Source organism: Eleutherodactylus coqui, chromosome 3 (assembly GCF_035609145.1).
Source record: "Eleutherodactylus coqui strain aEleCoq1 chromosome 3, aEleCoq1.hap1, whole genome shotgun sequence".
In the NCBI taxonomy this organism is placed as follows: Eukaryota; Metazoa; Chordata; class Amphibia; order Anura; family Eleutherodactylidae; genus Eleutherodactylus; species Eleutherodactylus coqui.
The window spans coordinates 23,232,857-23,241,951 of record NC_089839.1 but is presented as its reverse complement, the minus strand read 5'-3'; positions in this window follow the sequence as shown (position 1 = coordinate 23,241,951).

Sequence of the window (9,095 nt, the reverse complement as noted above, 5' to 3'; positions counted from 1 at the left end):
TGCCCGCTCCGCATCATAGCGGGCAATGTGCAGTTCCTGCCTATATTTGTTAAGCTGCCTCCCGACATGTCCATAGTCCTTCATGTATTTGGCAATACGGGTTGCCACATCCGTCACTGACTCACCATCCCTGCGATCAGCCCAACTTGCCTGCATACGTTGTTTTTCCGCATGGTCCTCTACTCTCTTCCTCTGGCTGCGAGTCATCTTGCGCTCCTCCAGGGGAGTCAGGGTGACGTTGCTGCCACTCTGACCAGATGCTCTCCCCTCCTGGGGTGAAGTCCTCCCTCCCCCCGACCGAAGCCGGAGGGAGGAGGTCTGGGACTCCATGGCTGGAGCAAGCCCAGCACCTGTGGCCTTTGCTGGGTAGGTTTTTCTCCAACTGGTGACCACACCCTGGTTCCTGCAGAGCTCTCACACCCACAACCTTCTCCAGAGCTGCACTCACTATTCTGCTGGTGGAGTCACTCTGTACATACATTATTTATCCTGTACTGATGCTGAGTTCCATCCTGTATTATACTCCAGAGCTGCACTTACTATTCTGCTGGTGGAGTCACTGTGTACATACATTACTTATCCTGTACTGACCCTGAGTTACATCCTGTATTACACTCCAGAGCTGCACTCACTATTCTGCTGGTGGAGTTACTGTGTACATACATTACTTATCCTGTACTGACCCTGAGTTACATCCTGTATTATAATCCAGAGCTGCACTCACTATTCTGCTGCTGGAGTCACTGTGTACATACATTACTTATCCTGTACTGACCCTGAGTTACAGCCTGTATTATACTCCAGAGCTGCACTCACTATTCTGCTGGTGGAGTCACTGTGTACATACATTACTTATCCTGTACTGACCCTGAGTTACATCCTGTATTATACTGCAGAGCTGCACTCACTATTCTGCTGGTGGAGTCACTGTGTACATACATTACTTATCCTGTACTGATCCTGAGTTACATCCTGTATTACACTCCAGAGCTGCACTCACTATTCTGCTGGTGGAGTCACTGTGTACATACATTACTTATCCTGTACTGACCCTGAGTTACATGCTGTATTATACTCCAGAGCTGCACTCACTATTCTGCTGGTGGAGTCACTGTGTACATACATTACTTATCCTGTACTGACCCTGAGTTACATCCTGTATTACACTCCAGAGCTGCACTCACTATTCTTCTATGTAAGAACCAGTTGTTAGAAGTAAATGATGAAGGGAGAGCCTCTGCTACCATTGTTAACGAAATGGAACCCTAAACCCAAGTCCTTCCCCTTTTCATAAGGCCGCTCTCACACAAGCGGTTTTCACACACAGTTAATATGCAGCACTGAGGCTCCATGCGTCTCTCGCTAGCTGTTTTGCCCCAAGTATTAAACACCCTGCATGCTCTATGTTGCGCGTCGTGAAGTATTTCATGCACTACATCGCCCATTAACATGAACGGGTTGCAGAAATGCGGTAAATACGCAATTGTGTGGGTAATACTGCACTTGTCATGCTGGTTGCTATGCCGCTGGGAGGGGATGAAGAAGTTGTGACCTCAACTTGCTTGTCTGTCTTGTTGCTACACCTCTATTTAATAACCCAGTAATCTGCACCCCGCAGGGGGCCGAATGCTGCGGGTTTGATTTTTAACAAACACTTGTGTGCGGCCGCCTTCATGCGGCGAGAAAATGGCGTGCGATTTGTGTGTCGCAAGATGCACAAATATGAGCGCCATTCTTTTGATTGAGGTCATACTCCTAAGCGATGTCTTCCTGCATGGCACCGCAATGCGATGTGCGAAGCAAATCGCGGCATGTCCTATCTTGTGCGTTCGTGTCACAGCCCCATTGTTATCCATGGGGCCCATGTTGGCATCGCGCCACATGCTAAGTGCGCGCGCTGTGAGGTCTCCCAGTGAAATCAATTGGAGGATCTCCGCGATGCTCAGCTACAGCTGACAGCAGCGGAGGAGGATCGCTACACCCCCGACATGCTGCAAGGCTGAATTCGTGGGGAGCGCAATACGGGGCGCGGCTTTCACAGCACCATATCTCACTCGCCCATGTGATATTAGCCTGAGTGGCCTCGGGGTGTAGGCTAACTTGCCCCTGGCGAGTGCAATATCTGGCCGTGAAACACGTCCCGATATCTCGCGCAGGAGCGTGCAAAGTCCTTGCGGATGCAAAGCCGTTTTGTGTCAAACTCCTCCCATCACTGCAGGGACGTAGCGATCCTCCGGCGCACGTTTCAGCCAGTGGATGATCAGCAAATGGCAGACATGGCATTGCCCTCGCACGCACCTTGCAGGCCATGTGATATTTTTTTCTTGAAGACCATGGACGAGGCAGTCCAAGGGAACGCCCAAAGACGGGACAGGCTGCAATTTTTTTTCCCCCGCACTGCGATGCAGGAAAAAGAAAAATCACTTGTGTATATGATCCCATTCAAAAGAACGCGGTTCATAACCGTACACCGCAACACACATCTCGCGTTATTTAGGCTATATAGGTCACTGACCGTTTTTTCATGCGATGTTCCTGCTTGTGCGAAAAAAGTGTTTTGCGCCATATTTTACATCAGTCTTTCTCGTGCATTGAAAAAAATCACACATGGGTCCGAACGTAAAATTAATTAAAAGCTGCTCCCAGTTGCGTGCCGTGGCGGTACAAGGCGTCTTTTTTGCGCTCCCATTGAAAATAATGGGCAATCCTTGAGAACAAGAATCCCCTAAAAACCGGACGTACCGCGATTTGTCTCAGACTACCTGTCCAAGAGTAACTGCTCATGTGATGCCATGAATGTGTTCTGTCACCGCCAGCTCGATCCATACGAGGATCAGACCTATCCCATAGGAGGCCCGTCCGTGTACCTGCACCCTAGTAGTAGAGGAGCAGCTATGGAGGGGTCTCTGCTCTGCAGAGGACATAGAGTAGTAATGGCGGTCGGGAGGCTTCTGCACTTCCTATCACTCCTTGCAAAGGACACTACTTGGTATTTTGCCTTCCTAAATTGACTTCTAGCAGAAAGCAATAATTAGCCACCACTCCTAATATCCAGCCCTGTCCAGTCTGAATTGGCTGATAACTGGGAGCATTAAACAGTACAAACTCTAATTTTCGTGTTTTTTTTAATTGCTTGCTAGATCGACTTTGGTAAGACTCAAGCTTGTTGTGGCGCTGCGCACATTCCGACCTGCTTCGTCTCCTCTTTGTCGCTTCCCCGGGTTTGGCGTGTTCTCCTTATCGACGTGACCTAAATATTTCACAGTGTTGAACATCCTCCAAGTCCTGGGAGCGCTATACAGAAATCCGCATAAAGTCCACCGTGATGGGCAGGAATTTGTAGCCCAAGTCTGTGGCCGCTCGCCAGGATTCTTGCCCTGTTACATAAGTTGGTGGTAACGTGCCCTGCCTGCTGGGCATGGAGGGGCAGCATACCACACATAACTCCAACCTGTCCACAGCCCAGCGGTCCATGCAGCACACAATGGAGTCAGCGAGACGACCGGCGCCACGTTAATAACTAGCAGCATGTAAGGCTTGCTTTCACACCGGCGTTAGGGTCAGTTCGGGGTTTCCATCTTTCTGCTCAATTTTTGTAGCAAAGAAGCTGAAATCAATGATGAGAAAAAAAGATCAATTTTTTGCCCCAGTTTGATTTCAGTTTCTCTCCTCCAAAACAGGAGCAGAAAGATGGAAACTCTGAACTGACCCTAACGCCGGTGTGAAAGCAGCCTTACAGAAGAAAACCTACACTGGTGAGGGGAGTTTTGCAGCTCTGTAGCGTATGTTGTATTTCAATTCTTCTCCTGCTGTTCATACAGCTGAGGGTTTGTTACAGTCTAGACCAGCAGTTCCCAACTCACAATGAATCTGCTACAAAGTTACATTGTAGAGGGTGAAATCTGTGGCATCTCTGCAGCAAGATGGGCATGCTGTGGATGGGAAGACCCTGGGCAGGTGCTGAAGCCCACTCAGGGGTGATGGTGAGAGGGGCGCTCCCTGTTCTTTAATTCCATTGTATCTATGTCTCAACAATGCAGATACAATTGACTATGACAGCAGTAACTCAGGAAGCCGAGCGCTCGTCCTCCGCCGCCTGGCACCGCACCTGTTTCGCAGGTGCTGCGATGATGATGCATTGTTCTGCACAATCCTGGCCAAGGTGAGGGAGTTTATGTGATTATTGCCGGAAAAAGTGGGGCCTATAAATAACTCAATGAGGCCTCATGAATGACTCGTACGATGGGACATAATTAACCCCTTCGCAACCTACGCCACCCATGTACGGCACACGTCGAGTGTCTGAGTACGCAGCAGGATTGGAAGCCGAGCACGTGTCATACATGGCAAGTGTCGCAGTTTGAGGGTCCTGATCGGCCCGATCACGAGGAGCTGCCTGGGAATCATAACCACTTGGGGCCTTCTGAAGACCCCAGGTCTGCCATGCATGAGTGCCTCTTAAGATGAGCCCGTAGCGTGTCCTACTACAAACCCCAATTCACCAAAAATTGGGACACTGTGTAACATGATGTAAAAAAGAATAGAATGCAACAATTTGGAAATCTCATCTAACCATATATTAGTCACAGTAGAACATAAGACATATCAAAGGGGGAAGGAAGGAAAAAATAAGGCATGCAGAAATTGATGGCAGCGACACATCTCACAAAAGTTGGGATGGAGTAACAAAAGGCTGGAAAAGGAAGTGGTACTAATGAGAAAACACATGACTGTATAAAGATAACATGTTAGAGAAGCAGAGTCTCTCAGAAGCAAAGATGGTCAGAGGTCACTAATCTGTGTAACGCTGTGTTTAAAAATGGTGGAACAATTATTCCTCAACGTAAGGGCTCTTTTTTAGACGACCGTATATCGGCTGGGTTTTCACGCTGAGCCAATATACGTCGTCTCTCTCTGCAGGGGGTGGGGAGGGTGGAAGAGCAAGGAGCAGGACCTGAGCTCCCGCCCCTTCCCCGCCCCTCGCCACTATTTGCAATGGGAGGGGCGGGACGGGGGCAGAGCTAAGCGTCGGGACTTAGCTCCACCCCCATCTCACCCCCTCCTATTGCAAATAGTGGCAAGGGGCGGGAGCTCAGTTCCTGCTCCTTGCTCTTCCATCCTCCCCCAACCTGCAGACAAGGACACCGTATATCGGCTCGGTGTGAAAACTGAGCCGACATACGGTCGTCTAAATAAGCCCTAAAATTGTAAAGACATTTAAACTGGAGATCACAGGTTCAAGTCTCATGAAGGGACATTAAAAAAATGTTAAAATAAAATTGGCAAAAAAAAAAAACACCCCTTAAACTTTTTCGGGCATTTTTCGATTTTTTTTTGTTAAAAATTTATAAACCGCATGTTTGGTATTGTTACATCCATAACGACTCATACGGCAGTCTGGCCTACATGTGGATGTCGTGTTCTCAGAGCCCCAGCTGGAGGGAGATCAGAGGTCGCTGGATGTGAGAGCGCAGCTCCGGTGCACTAAGTGCTCCCATCCATTATCCGCTTAAGCCCATTAAGTTGTGTTTGTGGGATCAGCAGATAGACATCTAACAACCAATCTCACAGAGAAACGAGCAGAACTGGCCAAACAATGGGAAAACTGGGAAAACTGAGCGGAGTATGACCCTCTGACGACGGCCGCTCATGCCTGTCCCACATTTAGATTTCTTGTCATGGACCGTTTATACAAAACTCGTAGGAACAATCAGGCCAGAGGAGCTGATGTAAACCGAGCCTCACCCGGGGGCTTCTATGGGGGAGTGTTCACTGGTATCAGACCCATCATGTGGAGGTGACAGCGGAGGTCCTTACTGGTGAGACCCCCATCAGGAGACCCCCACCCTGACTTCGGGCTCAGATATTCTATCCTGTGAGCCAGTACCACCAGTAACAAAGGTCTCCTGCCTCACAGGCGTCCTTCTCCTCCTAAGGGAGGGAGCTACTGCGATGTTGACTTCATGGACATTACTATGAGGTTGCACCATGGTCAGCCTTAGGAACCTGAACCTGATCAGTCGCACCGGATGCCAACCATCAGCTTACAGGGGTAAAGGCACAAGGTAGATGTAGGCTGGAGGTGATCTCTTCCCCTTAGGTCCACATGGCCAGATATTCCTCTTCCTCTGTGCAGTAGTGTCCTGTGGAGGTACTTGAATCATTCTCCTACTGGCTCTGTCTCCTCCCCTCTGATATTCCCAAGTGTTGCTATCAGCCCATTGGCACACCACAACACAACCGCTAAAGTGTACTACTGTATTAATGGACAAGCTTGATTCTGGTATTGTATCTATGTACTGATGTTGGCTCTCGTGCTGTATCTATGTAGTGAGGTTGGTTTGTGTTCTATTTATGCTATGAGTGTGATTCCGATGCTGTACTTATGTGCTAAGATTAGTTCTGGTGCTATATTTATGTACTGAGCTTGGTTCTGGGGCTGTATTTATGCTATGAGCTTGGTTCTAGTCTTGTGGTTATCTACTGAGCTTGGTTCTGGGGCTATATTTATTTTTTGAACTTAGTTTTGGTGCTGTATTTATTGTATGAGGCTAGTTTGCTGCTGTATTATGTTATGAGCTTAGTTCTTGTGCTGTATTTATGTACTGAGCTTGGCTTTGGTACCGTATTTATTCCCTAGCTTTTCTGGTGTGGGTATGTATGTACAAGCAGAATACAAACGGTGCTATATATATCACTTTTACTAATGACGAGGGGCACCAAAATAAGTTTTGCCCAGGGTGCCAACTAACCTAAGGTTGGCATTGGTTGGCACTGTGGCCATTTCTGAGTATCGAGGGTATGAACCTGGAGTCGGTGATTTTATTAGCGGTGCCTTTCTACTCTGGGAAATCCTAAGTCTAGAATTGCCTCTGGCTCCTCTACCAAGGCTTGCTGTGAGATATCCTGGGGTTGCATACTTCTGTGAGCTCAATGCCATCGGTGGATTACAGCTTTGGATGTTCGCTTGTATATAATGGCAGATGCCCACCGTATAAGGACATGGGTATACACCGCAACAGACGAACTGTGTGGCTGAGAATATCCACAACAAGTGCTCTATGCTCATGCTTCATTCAAGTGGGAGCCTTTGGTAGACCCATTCTCAGAATCGCTTGATTGAACCCCATCCAATCTGAAAGTTATCCCCTATCCTGTGGCTAGTGTTTAATCCTGGCCCAATCCCCTTACTGTAGGTAACCCAATGCCAGCCTCACCTTGTGGGCCCCATCTGGTCTCCATGGTGGGTGCCCCACAGTACATAGTCATATGGACAGAGAATTACAGGTTCAGATGGTCTTCTGCGTTAGTATTGCTTCTGGGACCATGAAGTCCATGAGCAGGTAACCACGTCTGCGCCCGACGTTCCAGCGATCCCGGCCAGGAGCAGACACGTTGTACAGACCCCGGGGGCCGCAGGAGTCATTTACTGTAATCCGACCCACAACAATGTCGGCTGCCGGCGCAAGAAAAGTGGAAAGAAAAAGTTCAGGAGAGATAAAATCTGTTCTCTGAAGGCTGAGAAGCAAACTTCTGTATCTGATTTCCTGGTACATTAAGCTGGCGCGATACTAAAAAAGCAGATAAACCGCCAGTTTCTCTTGATTCGGAGATCTGGAATGGAGACAAGGCCGCGGTCGGAGTAAGGAGCCGCGTTGTTTTTGTCAGATAATTGGCGCGGCATCACAAGAGGTGAAAAGCTGTGGTCAGCGTAAAGGGCGACTGAAACGGGAGAATTCCTGGGGTGAAGAGGCGGCATGGAAATGTCGTGTGCGAATCCTATACTGAGTTGTACGCCATGAAAGCTTCGTTCTCGTACTGAACTTCTATATACTTTGTGTTCAAGGCCTCCCCATCGACAAGATCTCTGCTTGCTGTCAGCGATTGGGTAGATCATTGTTTTCGCTCAGAGGTTAAACGCTCGTCCTGCTCTCGTTCGCTTGCACAATGGACAGTTTGTCAACACGTTTTTTTGGGGCAGAATTTCCCAAAATCCGCAGGGAGCATTGGCGGCGGCCGTGTCATAGCGTCCGAGGCTGGGTTTCCCCTTTGGCACATTTCTATGGCTTTTCAGATGTGCGCATTAATCGCATTCCAAAGTTTGTCTGAAAACCGCATGCGTTTTACTACGCGGTTTTGCACGAGCGGCTTCTATAGGTGAAGCACATCTGTAGAAAACTGTCTGAAATCCGTTATGCAAAACCGCAGCGTTTTCCGATAGCGTGCGCGCGGTTTTTAGACAGCAGTTTTGCGTGCAATGAATATGCACATCAGAAACGCTGGAGAGACGCCATAGAAATGCGGTACAACTGCGGTACAAGCGCAAATTGAAAAGCCAGCCTTTTGATTCGCACAAGGGCACTGCATAGGAGAAAAATAATGGAGATTTATTTTTAACCCTTGTAGGGAAAGTTAGAAAGTGGCAGCCTCTTATTGTATCCTAGCAAGCAGGGAAGAAGGGGTTAAGTTTTAAGACATGTCTCTTCTCCACTGTCAGGGATTGTTTTATGGCTTCCTTCCTCCCAGAAAAGGGATGACACTCCACCTGTCCAGCCCAACTGAGTTCCCACAGGAGCAGGCAGAGTGCTCCCCTGTTGTTCTTCCTGTCCCCACTCTGATCTCGCCCCTGCACCGGCCTCCTCATGTGAATACCACCCGGGTGACGAACATAATTACTGTGGAAGCTCCATAATATCTGCTTGATCTTCATTAATCCTACAATCTACAGGGTTTTAAACAGAGGGGTGGGATTTTGTCCCGTTATGCGGCCATGATAATCGCGGCCGCATAACGAAAAAAAAAGAACTAATTGATTTTAATGGTTTTGTTGTCATTAGCGGATTCTTGCCTATTAATAGTACGGGCAAGAAAAGATCGCCAAGATCCAGCTTCACACTTTTTTCCCCCCAAACTTGCACGGAGTTTGAAAGGTTAAAAGAAGAAATACAAATAAGCTTTATACCTTGTTTATGTGCGACTACGGTCTGCAGCAGCGAGCGCAGCGGCGCATTTGCCCGTGGGAAGAAGCTCTTACAAATAGTAATGCGCCAACGCTTCAAAAGTTTGATTCGGCCAGTTTGCTGAATGTGGGCAAA